The following is a 16,265-nucleotide window of genomic DNA, read 5'->3' as shown; positions in this document are numbered from 1 at the left end:
AGAAATCAACCCAGATTTAAATTTCCAAATGAGTCTAAGACTAATGAGTAGTCGAGAAGAAGTGAAGTGGATATACCAGCTAGACCCCCAGTATAGTGTTGGGGATGTGGAGGACCACATTATGTTAAAAAATGTCCCCATCGCAAGGGAACCGATTAGGTTGCATAGATTCAGGAAGAATCAACTATGGGAGAAGTAGCAAGAAGCATTCCAAAAATCAATGCTACTCTCAAAGACCATCAGACAGAATACTAGCCAACCATGATAGAATTTGATGGTAAAATATTAGATCAAACTCTATCTATTTTGATTAACCCATGAATTACTTTGAATTATATTAGCCCTAAGATAATGCAACAATTTTGTTTGTAAGCTGTTAAGTTTAAGAGTCCTTGGTTAGTACAACTAGCCACAAGGGCAAAAAGAAGGGTGTTCGCCAAGGTCAATAGTTTCCCCTTACAATTAGCTAGTCAGTCTCTTGTGGAAGACCTGAATGTATTGCCCCTAGGATCATATGATATTGTTATAGGTATGGACTGGTTAGAAAAGCATTGATCCCTCATTAATTGTAAAACCAAAACTATTAGCTATATGGATGAAGAGGGAAAGAGGTAGGAAATTCAAGGCATAATTAGACCTCTAAAATTAATACCGGTAACCACCTCTCAATTATCAAAATTCATCCGAAAAGGATGTCAAATTTATGCGATACAGGTAGGATATGCCAATTCAAAGGAAAAATATGTTTCTTTAGAAAATATACCTATAATATAGAATTTCCCAGATGTGTTTCCTGAAGAAATTCCGAGACTTCCTCCAAAAAGAGACATAGATTTCACCATTGAATTGATTTCTGGAGCTTCCCCGGTATCCCGAGCCCCTGCCGCATGAGTATACTGGATTTGACAGAGATAAAAATGTAGTTACAAGAACTGCTTGATAAAAGGTACATCTACCCAAGCATATCACCTTTGGGAGACCCGATACTCTTCGTTAAGAAGAAAGATGGAACCCTACGAATGTGCATGGATTATTGCCACTTAAACAAAATTGACCATCAAAAATAAGTACCCCTTACCTCATATAGACGAGTTGTTTCATCAGGTGCGGGGTGAAATTGTGTTTTCAAAGATTGAGCTTTGTTATATTACCGTCAGATCAAAATCAAGGAAGAATATATAGCTAAAACAGCCTTTAGAACTCGCTATGGATATTACGAGTTCGTTGTGTTATCCTTCAGGCTGACTAATTCTCCTGCAACCTTCATGTGTCTCATGAACAATATATTCCATTAGTGTCTGGATAAATTTGTGTTGATTTCTATCGATGACATATTAATTTACTCTTGGAATGTATAAGAACACAAGAAACATCTCTGTATAGTTCCGCAAACTTTAAGAGAACATCAATTGTATGCTAAATACAACAAATCTGATTTCTTTAAAGAACAAATCCAGTAATTAGGACATGTAATTACCAAGGATGGAATTTTTTTGGAGCTTGAAAAGATAAAAACAATAATGGAATGGCCTATACCAAAAGATGTGGCGGATATAAGGTCATTCATGGGTCTAGCTAGATACTATAGGCGATTTGTCGAAGGTTTTTCCAGGGTAGCATACCCCATCACCTCTCTGCAGAAGAAAGGAAATACTTTCAAGTGGACCATGGAATGTCAAAATAGTTTTGATCAGCTTAAGAATTTACTTACCACCGCACCTATTTTGAGCATTACAGACCCAAATAAAGACTATGTGGTTTGTACAGATGCCAACAAGGAAGGTGTCAGTGGCGTACTAATGCAGGAAGGCAGAGTAATTTCTTATGAATCTAGGAAACTTAAGGAGCATGAGAAAAAATATTCAACCTATGACTTAGAGCTAACAACAATCATTCATGCATTAAAAATGTGGTGACATTACCTGATGGGTAAGAAATTTCTTTTAATGATTGATCGTCATAGTTTAACTAACTATTTTAAGCAGCCCACTCTAAATGCTAGGCAATCTCATTGGTTCGATTTTCTAAGTGAATTTGATTTCAAAATCAAGCACTTGAAAGGAAAAGAGAACCGGGTTACGTACTCCTTAAGTTGGAAAGTACATTGTATATATGAGGTCTCACTCAGTGAAGTATGAACTATGTTTAATGAGTTGATTAAAGAGGTAGTCAAGTCTGATCCAGAATACAAATTTTTATGGCAGCAAGCAAAAATACCAAACAACAATGAACAACAAATGGGATATAAAATAAACCATGAAGGCATGTTGATTTATAAGAAAAGAATATATGTACCTAAATAGAAAAATGTTAAAGACCTAATTCTAGATGAATATCATAAAACTCCATATGCAGGCCACCCTGGATACCAGAAGTTAATCACCACACTTAGAAAGGACTATTTATAGCCCGGCATGAAGAAACAAGCGACTGAATACTTGGTTCATTGTCTGGAATGTCAGCAAGTGAAGCAGAGCATAGTCACCCAGTCGGATTGTTGCACCCATTGCCTATTCCGAAATGGAAGTGGGAAACCATTTCCATTGATTTTATTACACGACTACCTAAGTCAAAAAAGCAGAGTGATTAAAAAATGGTGGTAGTGGATAAGTTGAGCAAGTCTACCCACTTCATACCAGCACAGTCAACCTATAAGGCAGTACAAATTGCTAATATATTCATGCAAACCATTTTCAAATTCCATGGATTACCAAAAGTTATAATTTCTGATCGTGATGTAAAATTCACATCATATTTTTAGAAAGCCTTATTTGAAGGTTTAGGCACATAGTTACATTTCAGCACTTCTTACCACCCCCAAACATATGGGTAGACTGAGTGAGTAAATTAGGTAGTGGAAGTATGCGGTAAACTTATGTAATGCAGCAACCATCCAAATGGGGGGATTACATGTATTTGGTAGAAGTTTCTTATAACAATGGTTACCACACATCACTACAAAAGAGTCTGTTTGAAGTATTGTATGGAGGAAAGTGAAAGACACATTCAAGTTGGAGTGGGCTAGAGGATAAGTAGATGTTGGGACCAGACATGTTAAAAGAAATGTATGAGATGGTTAAAAGAGGACGTTCTAATTTAAAGGCTGTGCAAGATAGACAAAAGAACTTTGCTGATCAAAAGAGAAGTTTCCAGGAATTTCAAACTGGAGATCATGTTTCTATGTGGGTACAGGCCAAGAAAAGTACATTGCAATGGAGCGAATGTGCTAAATTGGCACCTTGATTTTGTGGCCCTTTCCATATTCTGGCTCAAATCAGACCAATGGCCTACTAGCTCGCCTTGCCTAGCCACATACGTGTGCACAATGTTTTCCAGGTTTCGGTGTTAATATATATATATATATATATATATATATATATATATATGACCCTAAGCATATAATCAATTAGCAAGATATACAGGTAACTTAATTTTTAATAAATCTGCCAACACAAGTTGCCAAGGAAAAAAACTGAGTAAACTTTTCTTGTGTGTAGGTTGAACCATAAGGAAATTTCTCGGTCTAACCCTTGGTTATACTTTATTGGAGAGAAGTAATGTTGTGGAAATGAATTACCACCCAAGTTAAAGTACAATGGAAACACTTTGGGCTGGAGAAGGCCACCTCGAAGGATGAACAAGTAATGAGAGAAACCTCTCCAAATTTATTTGCAGCAGAAAAACATTCAGATGATGTTTAATATTGTGTGGGGGGGAGATGTGATGTCCCCAGTAAATTGTAAATATTTAATTACTGTAGAAAAAAAACTGAATATTATTATTGAAGTTTATATTTTATTATTTTGATTAAAAATGTGCATGAGACAAATGTCTTGATAGTGATGATTAAGTAACTCTCACATGTCAAGTAGTTGAGATAAGCAATTACCCAACCCTAACTACTTCCTTGTATATTTATTCTCAAGGGAAGAAATCAAGAGGTTAGTGAGTACCTAAGATAAGAGAGAGAAAAGAAGGAAAAATATATTTTTGTGATGATATGTCAGACAGATTTCCAGATGCTAAGTCTGCTTAAGGATAGATAACTATAAAACATAAGACTACTAGTCTACAGGAGATCACCCTGCATGTGGTGACAGCTTGGGGGGAGACTTGGCCTGAAAGCGAGTCTCATGGTTGGGAGGAAAAATAGTGTTTCTAGTCAAGCTTGAATCAATAATTGATATATTAGACTGTTGCAGTCATATAAGTACAATTAACATTCAATATTATACTGTTGGAATCAAATAAGTATATGTTTAACTCTCTGTAGGGCAGATAATTATTAAGTAAATATTTGCATGATGTTGGAGAAAAGCTGTGTTTAAAAGTAGAATTACCTAAGGCATACTAACCGCTAGAAGAACTACTAGAAGTACTAGAAAATCTACGGTGACCAGAAGATCTATATCTAAAAAAAACGAGAATCAGTCAGATTTATTACTGAAACCGATGGAAAAATTTACATGGAGGTATTCCTTTTGGGTTTACTATGTAGCCAACCTGAAAAAGTATTATAGGACCAAGAATCCCAAACATCTAGAGTTATACCAGAAATAACTATAAAAACAGAGAAATTATCGTTCCAAGAGAAAACAAAGGAATAAATATATGTTTATATATGTCTCTGTAATAATAGTTGAGTTTTCACTACCAAACTTTATAATATATAAAAAGAGGGATTTACAATACATCATATATATTAAGAAGCTTAACTAAGACAAAAGAAGTGAAAATTATCTATGACGAAAGAAGTGAGATCTGGAATCAACCACAAATTCATATCTATTAAAAAAAAAGGAAATTGCCTAAGTAATAGAAAGAAAATCTAAGTTGATAAACCTCATGAATAATTATATCTCATTTTGCGTTCGAATAATTCAGAACATAGAACTAAAAAACCTGCAAGAAGGGATGCAACTAGCAATGCATTTAAATACACAAGCCAACAAACATGTAAATAATCTCCATGGCCATAGTTGTAGGCAGATTGTGGAATAAACCCCAAACTAAATCTAGATAATAAGGCAAGTACTGTGCAAAATAACGATATAAGTTTAGTGCATAAAAGTAAATAAACCTTTTTGCAAAAGAATAACAGAGACTGTTCGAGTGTTAAAGGAACAACCCTTATTCCTTTGACACAGTAGATAAACGCAGTAAATCAAACATCATATATAGTCTTAAGAATTAAAAACCCTCATTCGGTAAATAAACCCCGGTGGAAAAAATTATGAATTACAAAATTACAGCTAGGCCATTTCGTGGAGATTCAAAATACAATGAACAAATTACCATGAACCCAGAACCTGAGAAGCAAATCGAGGATATTTTCTAGCCAAAGCACATAAAATAATGTAGTCATAGGATCTTCGTATATGGAGCCTCAGATAAACATCTTACAAAAAATAACATAGACCATAAATAGCTTAGCCAGACGACCAAAAAAATAATAGAGAACCCTCAAGAGCTAACGCTTCCAAACTAGAGGAATTCTGGAGTAAAACCACATACTCGGAGGTCAGACGTAGTTCCAGTTCAAAACCCTTGGCTGGATTTCAGGAGGAAGGCACTGAGCTTTCATTCTCAAGAAACTAAGAAAACCCTCGGCGAAACATAGCAATTCATCAAAAAGGAGTTGGTTATTCTCCGGTAATTTTCAAAACACAGTTATTACTCAACCAAACTTAGGATAAATTTCCTTACCTGACTAGGGTTGTGGCATGGACGCCTCCTTCACGGGATTGAGGAAACAGCATGACTCATTGCGAACCTAATAACCCAGGAAACATCAATGCAAGAGTAGGACAACGCAGGTGAAGGAAATTAATCAATCTTCAAGGTAAAAATATTCATACCATGGAAAAACTGGAGCTTAGAGCTGAAAAAAATGAACAGACTGTCACTAGAGAACTAGACATCGAAAATGGAACACATTAAGGGAGGCAATGAGGATAAGAGTTCCCTCACCACCGTTGGATGAACCTAGTGCACAGAGATCCATCAATGCGTAGTGTTTCCCAAGGAGAGGAAAACATATGGAGGATGGATGGAAGACTCTGGAGTCCGGCTCACGCCTTCACCTGAACGGATGCATGCATTGCATAAGGTTCAATGCCCGAAGAATTGCCATAGAGTTCTACCGTGCATCCAGTTGGGATTCCACTACAGATTAGACTTATTGAATATCCCAAAGCTATCATGCCATTGTTGGTACAGGGGTTATCATAAATGCCAAGCGTTGGATATTAAAAGAATTAAATAACTAGTTGTATGAATTGTACACCGTTGTTATACATATATGTGAAATATGCGGTTATACATATAAGTGATTTATGCATATAAATGTGGTCTATGTTGAATTATATATATGTGATTTTATTGCTATTTATGTGCAGGTAGGGTTAGAATATGTAAATTTAGTTAAAAAATAAAAATAAAAATTATGAAGTTACTAGAGAGAGATATTATAGTAGATTTATCAGTTCACAGTCACGATTGTAATAGCTTAGAATGTCAAAGTAAATATAACATTTCACAGTGATATCACAATCACAATTGATAGTAGTTACACATGTAATTCCAGCCACTAGGTTTCCTATTCAAATTCACATTTGGAGTCTCATTGTTATGCTCTTAACTTGCAAAATGATACCCAATACAGAATATGCGAAGAAAAGATACCCAGAACACAAAATAGCAATGATGTTATTATTCAGAGAGTAATGTTCACTTGCCTCTTCGAGGGGGCAACCTCCAATAGAGCAGAGCTCGATTACAAAATAAGACACGATACTCCTCGCAGGGAGTCTCTATCCTTTATATATGACTCATACATGCAATACCACGGGTCAATACCGTGGGTTTTATTAATACCATCTATCTAATACTATGGCCCATTTGCAACTAACTGTGGTCCCGTCATTAATTGCAGGTTAACCACTTACAAATATTAATATGGGGTTTATTGACTCTTGACTATGACGTGATCCCATGACATAAATAAGGGGGTTAGGGTGGGACCCTAACATGCCCTCCCCCTTAAGACTAGCCTTGTCCTCAAGGCTAAAGCTGCGGAAACTGCTGAAGAATAGTGGCTGGTTCCCAAGTTGCATCTTCCGGAGAGGTGTCTTTCCATTTGATGAGGACTTCCTTAATCATGCGGCCGTGCAGGTGTTTGTATCTTGTGTCTAGAACCTGTTCGGGTTGAAGCCAGATTGACCCTTCTTCGTCCAATTCAGGTAGACTGGTTTGAACTCAGCAATTGTTCCCGATCACTTTCTTGAGGCACGATACATGGAAAACTGGATGTATTTTTGCAGTAGGTGGCAAAGCCAACTTGTAAGCCACTTCTCCAATGCGCTGAAGTACTTAGTATGGTACATAGAATTTTGGAGATAGCTTCTGACAACCCTTGTCTTTGAGTGATGTTTGCTTATATGGTTGCAGCCTCAAAAAGACCTGATCCCCTTCTTGAAATTGGCGCTCTAAGTGATGCTGGTCTACCTGTTGCTTCATGCGGTTCTGAGCTTGATGAAGATTCTCTCTAAGATGGGCGAGCATGGTTGCGCGGTGTTGTAGGAGTTGATCCACTGCTTGTACTTTGGAGCACCCCTTGAGATAAGAAGTAGGGGAAGGCAGAAGTTGACCATATACTACTTCATAGGGAGTCATTTTGGTGGTGGCATGATAGTTGGTGTTATACCACCATTCAGCCAGAGGTAACCACTGTACCCAAAGGTGTTGCTTTTCTGAAGTGAAGCACCTAAGGTAGGTTTCTAGACATTTGTTGACGGCTTCAGTTTGACCATCCGTTTGTGGATGATAGGAAGTACTGAGTTTTAGTTGAGTGCATTGTATCCTGAAGAGTTCCTGCCAAAAATTACTGGTGAAGATCGAGTTGCGATCGGACACAATAGAAGTGGGTATGCCATGCAATTTGAAAATCTGATCCATGAAATGTTGAGCGACCAAAGTTGGTGTAAATGGGTGGGGTAGGGCGCAGAAATGAGCATACTTTGATAGTCGGTCCACAACCACCATGATTACTAACTTGTTCCCGGACTTTGGAAGACCTGTAATGAATTCCATAGAAACGTCCGTCCAAATTGATGTCAGAATGGGCAATGGTTGTAATGTGCCTGGTGTGTTGACGGTTTCCCCTTTGTAGCGTTGACAGACATCGCATTCTGCTACAAAAGTAAGGATGTCCTTTTTCATGCCTGTCCAAAAAATGATCTCCTGGTGCGAGCATAAGTCCTCTGAAAGCCCGAATGTCCTGCAATGGGCGATGAGTGCAATTCTACCAAAATGCGACCTTTGAGGGTGGATGTTGGGGATATTACGACTCTGTCCCTGTAGCGAAGAATATCATCCTGCCACGAGTAGCCCTTGGTGGAATTTGGATCTACCTGCAATTGAGAAATGAGTTGGGATAACCCGGGGTGTGAAAACCATTCCTTGCGAGCCTCTTCAATCCATTCTGGAATGGGGAGGGAAATTGCTAGCAGAGTACTTTCTTCCTCAAATTGGCGAGATAATGCATCTGCTACACTATTGTCTTTCCCTTTCTTGTAAATGATCTCATAATCATATCCCAGAATTTTGGGGAGCCATTTATTTTGTTGTGGGGAGGATAGGCGTTGCTCCAAAAAATATTTAAGACTGTGATGATCTGTGCGGATTTGGAAACGTCGCCCCAATAAGTAAGGTCGCTAGGTCTCGACGGCATGTAAGATGGCCATCATTTCTTTTTCGTAGGTAGATTGGCCCAGATTCCTCCCACTTAGTTGTTGGCTTGTGAAGGCCAAAGGTCGCCCTTCCTACATTAAGACCGCCCCAATACCGGTCCCTGAAGCATCACATTCAATGACAAAGGATTTGGTGAAGTCAAGTAGTGCTAAGACTGGAGTGGAACACATGGCGTTTTTGAGAGTGGTAAATGCCTGTTGTGCTTCCTCATTCCAAAAGAAGGAATTTTTCTTTAGGAGTTGAGTGAGGGGCTTCGCTATGCGGCCATAGTTATGGACAAATTTACGATAATAGTCTGTGAGACCCAAAAATCCTCTCAAGCTCTTCAAAGTCTTAGGTTGAGGCCATTCTTGCATTGCCTGGATCTTTTTGGGGTCCACCTTGACACCTTCACGCCCCACAATGTGGCCCAAATACTCAACTTCTTCCATGCCAAATGAACACTTGGACATCTTGACAAATAATTTATGCTTGCGGAGCAGGTGTAAGAGTAGATCTACATGCTGAAGATGTGCAGCCCAAGTGCCACTATAGATGAGGTTGTCATCGAATAAGACAAGGACAAATTTCCTGAGATATGGTTTGAGAATGTGATTCATAAGGCTCTGAAAAGTAGAGGGGGCTTTACAAAGACCAAATGGCATGACCAGGAACTCATAATGGCCTTCATGAGTTCGAAAAGCAGTCTTGGGAATGTCGACTTCTTTCATGCGAATTTGGTGGTAGCCTGAGCGAAGATCCAGCTTAGTGAAGAATTGAGCCCCATTGAGTTCGTCCAACAAATCTTCAACCACCGGAATGGGAAATTTATCTTTGACTGTCAACTTATTGAGGGCCCTGAAGTCGGGACACATCCGCCACTCCCCATCTTTCTTGAGCACCATGACCACTGGGGATGAATAAGGACTAATGCTGGGATGAATGACACCTGCTTCCAAAAGTTCCTTGATGATTTTTTCTATTTCATTCTTTTGGGTGAACGGATATCTGTATGGCCGCACATTTGGGGGTTGGGCCCCTGGAACCAAGGTGATTCTATGATCATGTTCCCCTCGCGAGGGTGGAAGCTCATGAGGCTTGTCAAAGACCGACATATGGTTATTTAAAATCTGTTGCATCTCAGGATGAATTGGCAGAGACTTGGTTTCGACGACCTGGATGGCATTAAATTGAGTTACCACTCCATGATTGCCCTTTTTTAACAATTTTTCCATCCGATGCGAGCTGATGATAGAGGGGGCTCCCGCCTAGAGTCCATGAAGGGTATGTGTGTAGTTGTTCTACTTAAAACTCATATATAACTCCCGAAAATCCATTGTGATTGGCCCAAGAGTGCGGAGCCATTCAGCGCCGAGGACAATGTTGCAACCCCCCATGTGTATGGCAAACATGTGGGTTTTCAACTGATAATCCCCCATTTGAAGTTTGACATTTTCACAGCGGCCTTCACATTTCATTGTGCCCCCATCCGCAATTTGGACTTGGAAGTTAGAAACTGCTCATACAAAACAATGCACTGCTTTTGCGATTTTTTGATGGATGAAATTATGGGTACTTCCACTATCAATCAAGACTACTACTGGGCGATGTTTAAGAAAACCCCTGATTTTGAGAGTTTGAGGGGAAGAAATCCCTGCCAACGCATGCAGCGAAATAACTGGTTCGTCAGAGACATTCTCCTTTGGGTTGTCTTCTTCTAGCGCCTCATGTTCCTCAAGTGGTGGATCTTCCTCTGTTGAGCTGTAGTCAGTGGCATCTATTTGAAAAAATTTGGGCTCCTTGCATTTATGACCTGGGGAGTATTTTTCATCACAGTAGTAACATAGTCCTTACTTCCTTCTTTCGGCCATTTCTGCAGGTGACACCTTTTGGACCTTAAGTGTTTGAGTTGTGTTGTGAGCCTGTGGGGGACGACCTTTAGCAGGGAAATTTGGGCGACTGTATTGGGCTGCTAATGCACGTTCCACGTTACGGGCTACCTTGCAAGCCTCTGTCCAAGTGGGAGGGTGGTGCAGTAAGACTTGAGCTTTGATGGCTTCTTTAAGACCACTCATAAAACATTCCTTGTAGAACACATTTGAGAGACCCCAAGTGCGGAAGGCTAAGGCTTCAAAAGCTGTAATATATTCATCCATTGTACCTGTCTGTTGGAGCTTAGTAAGACGACACAAAAAAGAGTCCTCCTGTTCAAAGCGGTCTTGAAGAGCTTTGGTAAATTGGGTCCAAGTCTTAAAAGGTCCATTGCAACGTTGATGCCATTCCCACCATTGCCACCGTTCATTGTCCAAGTACATGCTCCCCAACATAAGCTTAGTCGCATCATCTAAGATATGATTCAGTTTGAAATACTGCTCCATTTGTGCTATCCATGCGGACGGGTGAGAACCGTCAAATTTATGCATATCCAACTTGGGAGGTCGCTGACTGGGTGGTGGGTGGGTGTGCCAGACATGAGGAGAGTGGCTAGACTCACCCTCATTGTATTCATTGTCATTATATGCCTCCTCATGGGCTCGCTCCTTGCCCTTCAGGATTAATTGCTGGACCTGGAGACATAGTCTGGTAAGCTGCTTATTGATGGATTGGATGGATTCTTCAAGTTTGTCCATTCTTTCATTGGTCATTGCTTGAGCTCTAGTTTCTACCATACACCAACCTGATGAAAAATTGGGACCGCCTAAAAATTTTCACTAATAATTGAATGGTACCACCGTGCTCAGCTCGTCGTCCTCATTCTAATGGTCGAGATCACCAATAAGCGCTCCGGAAGATCTCAGACTTTTCTTTTTCCTGAAAACTCCTAACGGAGTTTTACTCCTTCCTGATCAATACTGCAGTTGCCAAATCCTCAAAATGTCAATGCGGCCAAAAGTCCTGCGAAAATATACCTCGGTATAGGAACCCTTCACAACAACTCCAATCTGGTGGATCTGAGAGATCTGAATGGCGGATCGGATAGCTCTGGGCGGCGGAACAGACTGCTGCTACGGATCGGCTGGCTCTAATAGATCGGAATGACTAATCTGCGACTCGAGACTGCAGGACTGATGTCGGCTGCTGCTGCACCCCATTGCACCAGCGGATCTAGAATAGATGATGTGCGATCCCCCGATAGAAAAGGGAACTATGGTCTTGAGGAGTGTCAGGTGCTACAGATCACAATATACATAACGGTCTGGCAGTAGTACTCGGCCCAATGTTTCAGGGCTCTAACTAAGGAGGATCGACCGTACCCTTAGCCTTACAACCTGACTACCCTATCGTACAGGTGAGTAATCTCTCCGAGTGCTGTTCTCGATGTACTGTAGCCACAAGACGACCAACATTTATCTATGGCGAGGTTTCAAGGGAGCCTAGGGGCTTCCAATATACCCGGAGGGTACGTGGAAGACAGTCTGTGCGTGGTTCTGTCTAATGCACTACTACTCGAAGGGGTACCCACAGGGGTTACAAGGGAGTCCAACAGACGTGACCACCTCTTGTATTTCCTGCGTGCATGCCTCCCCAAATCCGCAGGTTTATGCGCTCAACGACAGATCCTGTGGTTTAAAGACGCCGGAACACGTCTCTAGCCAAAAAAAAATAATTGCTAAGAATTGGAGATCCCACCGGCCCTGGAAAGTGCTCTGATACCACTTGTTATGCTCTTAACCTGCAAAATGATACCCAATACAGAATATGCGAAGAAAAGATACCCAGAACACAGAATAGCAATGATTTTATTATTCAGAGAGTAATTTTCACTTGCCTCTTCGAGGGGGCAACCTCCAATAGAGCAGAGCTCGATTACAAAATAAGACACGATACTCCTCGCAGGGAGTCTCTATCCTTTATATATGACTCATACATGCAATACCACGGGCCAATACCGTGGGTTTTATTAATACCATCTATCTAATACTACGGCCCATTTGCAACTAACTGTGGTCCCGTCATTAATTGCGGGTTAACCACTTACAAATATTAATATGGGCTTTATTGACTCTTGACTATGTCGTGATCCCATGACATAAATAAGGGGGTTAGGGTGGGACCCTAACACTCATCAGTTTGTTGTAGTTACTTATCCGTTCTTTTGTGAGCTGATAATCACCAGTACAAGAAATGCTCCTCCAAACCGTGAGGTCAGTCATCTCACCGCACCTCTCCCTTGAGGCAACTATCCTCAGGTAGTTTTGAAAACAATCTTTTACAGTTTCTAATAAGTTATCTGGTCACTACCAGACTTAGCAATAGATCCTGAGCCAGAGCTCCAAAATAGACTCCACTGGTCATCCAGCTATTCAGTCATTTCCACTTATGTAGTTTCTCTCCTCACTCTCGCCTCAGGTTCCTCATACCCTCTTGGCCCTTTTGTTTTTCGAGGTTTTTGTTTTCAGAAGGTTTCTGAGTAGATAACTACTCATAATTGTTCAATTGCTGGGGTATGCTTACTCTAGCATTTCTCTTCAACCATAATTACAAAAAAAAATCATGTTATATTATAAGTAAAATCAACACATGTTCCATTTTATGAATATTGTCCTTGTATTTTAACCATACTTGGTTGATAACTTCAGAACCAAACTATTTAACTACAATAATCCAAAATTACCATGGGTCATCACACTTTTTTATATTGTAATTTTTTTAAACTAGTCCAAATTCATCTTAATTCCAGATTTACAAATGTTTCTCGTTAAATCTCATTTCACTTTAATATAGGTTTGTATCTCAAGAGATTTGATCTCTTGGTGCTTAGTAGATCCAAAATTAAGATGATATAGGCTCATTTTTTTTATTAATTTTATATTTTATATTTTGTTCTTTTCTATTTTTTGTTTTATGTAATTTGACCAAGTCAAAATGTTTTATCAATAATTATCATTATTAATTATTCTATTTTATTTTTAATTTAATTTTAATTGTTATTTTATTTTGACCAAGTCAAAATGTTTACATGACATTACAACATCTCTACATACCAGACTAGCTAACAAGAAATTACTTTTAACATTTTATTACTTAATTGAGCCCTAAACATTTACACTACTACAACATCTCCCCCAACTTGATTGGTTTTAGATTTAATTTTAAAAATATTATAAAATAAAATTAAAATAAAATATTTATAAAATATTTTGATTTTGAAATGAGTTAAGGTTTTTGGGCAAGTGGTCTTGATAATCCATGATGTTGACCAATAGTATTGTAACAAACCTTATTTACAAGTTAGTAATATTTATGGTAAAATGAGGTTGAATATCCATGACCAATAATCTTTTTATATTCGAATTTATTGTAAATATTAAGTTTTAATTTAAAAATGTTACAATATTAAATTATAATAAAATATTTATAAAAATAATTATTTTGAAATTAATTTTGGTTTTGGGATGTCATAATGATGATCCATGGTATTGGCCCATGGTATTGCATCAAAGGCTATTTAAAAATTAATAATGTCCAGGGCAAAATGGAGGTTATTGTAAATATTAAATTTTTATGTGCTTATTTATTAAATTTAAAAATATTACTGAATCATTATTTTAATTTATATGATAAAGTGAATGTTTATTTATAACATGCATATTATGTTTTCTTTTATCTAAAAATCATTTTTACATCTAACGCCTACACATCTACAACCTTAGAGCACTTTTTAGCCCAATTAATAAAATTATGATAAACGAAAATCATAATACATATATCACATTAAAATATATAAATTAAGATTCATTTTACCATATTCATTTTAATCATATTCAAATTGAATTAATTAGCATGTAAAAACTTAATATGAAGATTCTTAACCATGGAGATTCACCCCCATTTTACCACTGATATTATTAACTTGTAAATAGAATTTGTTACAATGGCTAATACCATGGCTTATTAATACCACATTTCTAAAAAACATAAGTGTCACATCTCTAAACATTAATATTGTAAAAAAAGGAAATCAATACACCTGTCGTATATGTATTCATGCCTTTTACACCAAGTACATATATTGAGATACATTGATATTCACTTAAGTTATTGTTTGATAGTCTTCTCTATACATATCATAATAACCCTCTGTCTAAGTACAAGATTATTAAGTATAATTCCTAATACAACGAACTTGGCTACCCTTGAGTTGGCAGGAGCAGGGTTCTGGGTTCTTTTGTTTGCTTTATAGTTGTTGGCATCTCCTTGGGAATATCTCTTCATCGATGGTCCTCTGAAATGTGAGTTAATCCAATGACAATGTGTGAATCCTTATCTCTTTTGTCAGTTTCTTTGTGGAGTGTTTTCGACATTTTCTTTCCACCTGGAAAAGTGTTCTAGCTCTGACCCACGGGTCCAGGTCTCACACAGGTTCGACCTCATTTCTTTGCAATACTGAAATTTGTTTTCGAATACATTATTGTGTCTCTGCCATGATTCTCTGTTTATCTTATAGGTTCACAGAGGAGGTTCTCGTGGTTTCCACTTCGAAGGAGCTACCTTTTAGTTGAAACCTTATCCAGGTACAGGGTTTTATGTTTTAGTTTTGAAGTATCATATATCTATAATTTTTGTCTCGCTATTGTATTGATAAGATGCTCCTATGGCTTGCTATATTTTTTCGTAGGTTTCTTACTGCTCAAGTATGGGTGTTCAAGAGCGATACTTCCTCCCAAAATCTGGTGCAAGGGTTGTAGTCTTAAACCTCTTCCAGCCTCCACATAATGTGGAAAACGTGTTCTGGAATCTCTTGGACAATGGTTTATCAGACGATATTGCTATGTTTCTCTTAGATTGAGCTAGGTTTATTTTTGTTAGGGCGTACTTATTTTTTCTGACTCTGTGTAAGAGGACCTTGAGGCTATATCCTTTTAAGTTCAGTTCATCGAGCCTCCATACCTGTTATTTCAAGTTCTAGGTACACGACTAAACATGTTTTTTTGTAATTTTTCAATGTAAACAATTCCCAAATTGATCTGATATCGATTATGAGTTGTAAATGTTATATTTGGTAAATCCTTATTAGTTTAAGAGCTCCGTCATAAATATTTATGTGTCTTGAATGTTTAATAACTATCTGGTTTTTGTATAAGGAAGACGTTGTTTTTTCTACTTTTGCAGAGTTTATATATATATATATATATATATATATTCATTACAGAGATACAAAATGCCCAGTATACATGCTCTCTCCTCTTTCTTCTCTTCTTGGAAGGTGTTAACCAAATTTTCCTATTATATTTGCTTCAGTTTGGTTTAAATGTTTGTTCCTGTCATTTTAGTTTTATTCTATGTAAGAAGAAGATGGAGATTCGACTCGCGTCGCTAATACTTCTTTGTAGTCTTTAATACTTCTTTGCAGCAATATCTTGCTCATTTGAGGTTAGAATTTTTGGTTTCAGTTTTCCCTAATTTCTAGTTGGAAAACTTGTTATTTGCACATGTGACAGATTCTTTCTTAATGCAACCTTCGAATTTTTTCTAATTCAAAATATTTTAGAAGACATGGTTGGCTTCCAAATTCAATCTATTATTCAATGCTT

This window comes from Pinus tabuliformis, chromosome J (genome assembly GCF_031772625.1).
Source record: "Pinus tabuliformis cultivar Carrire ecotype Pingquan chromosome J, CPIR1, whole genome shotgun sequence".
NCBI lineage: Eukaryota > Viridiplantae > Streptophyta > Pinopsida > Pinales > Pinaceae > Pinus > Pinus tabuliformis.
The sequence above is the reverse complement of the archived record's forward strand: the minus strand, read 5'-3'. Positions refer to the sequence as shown.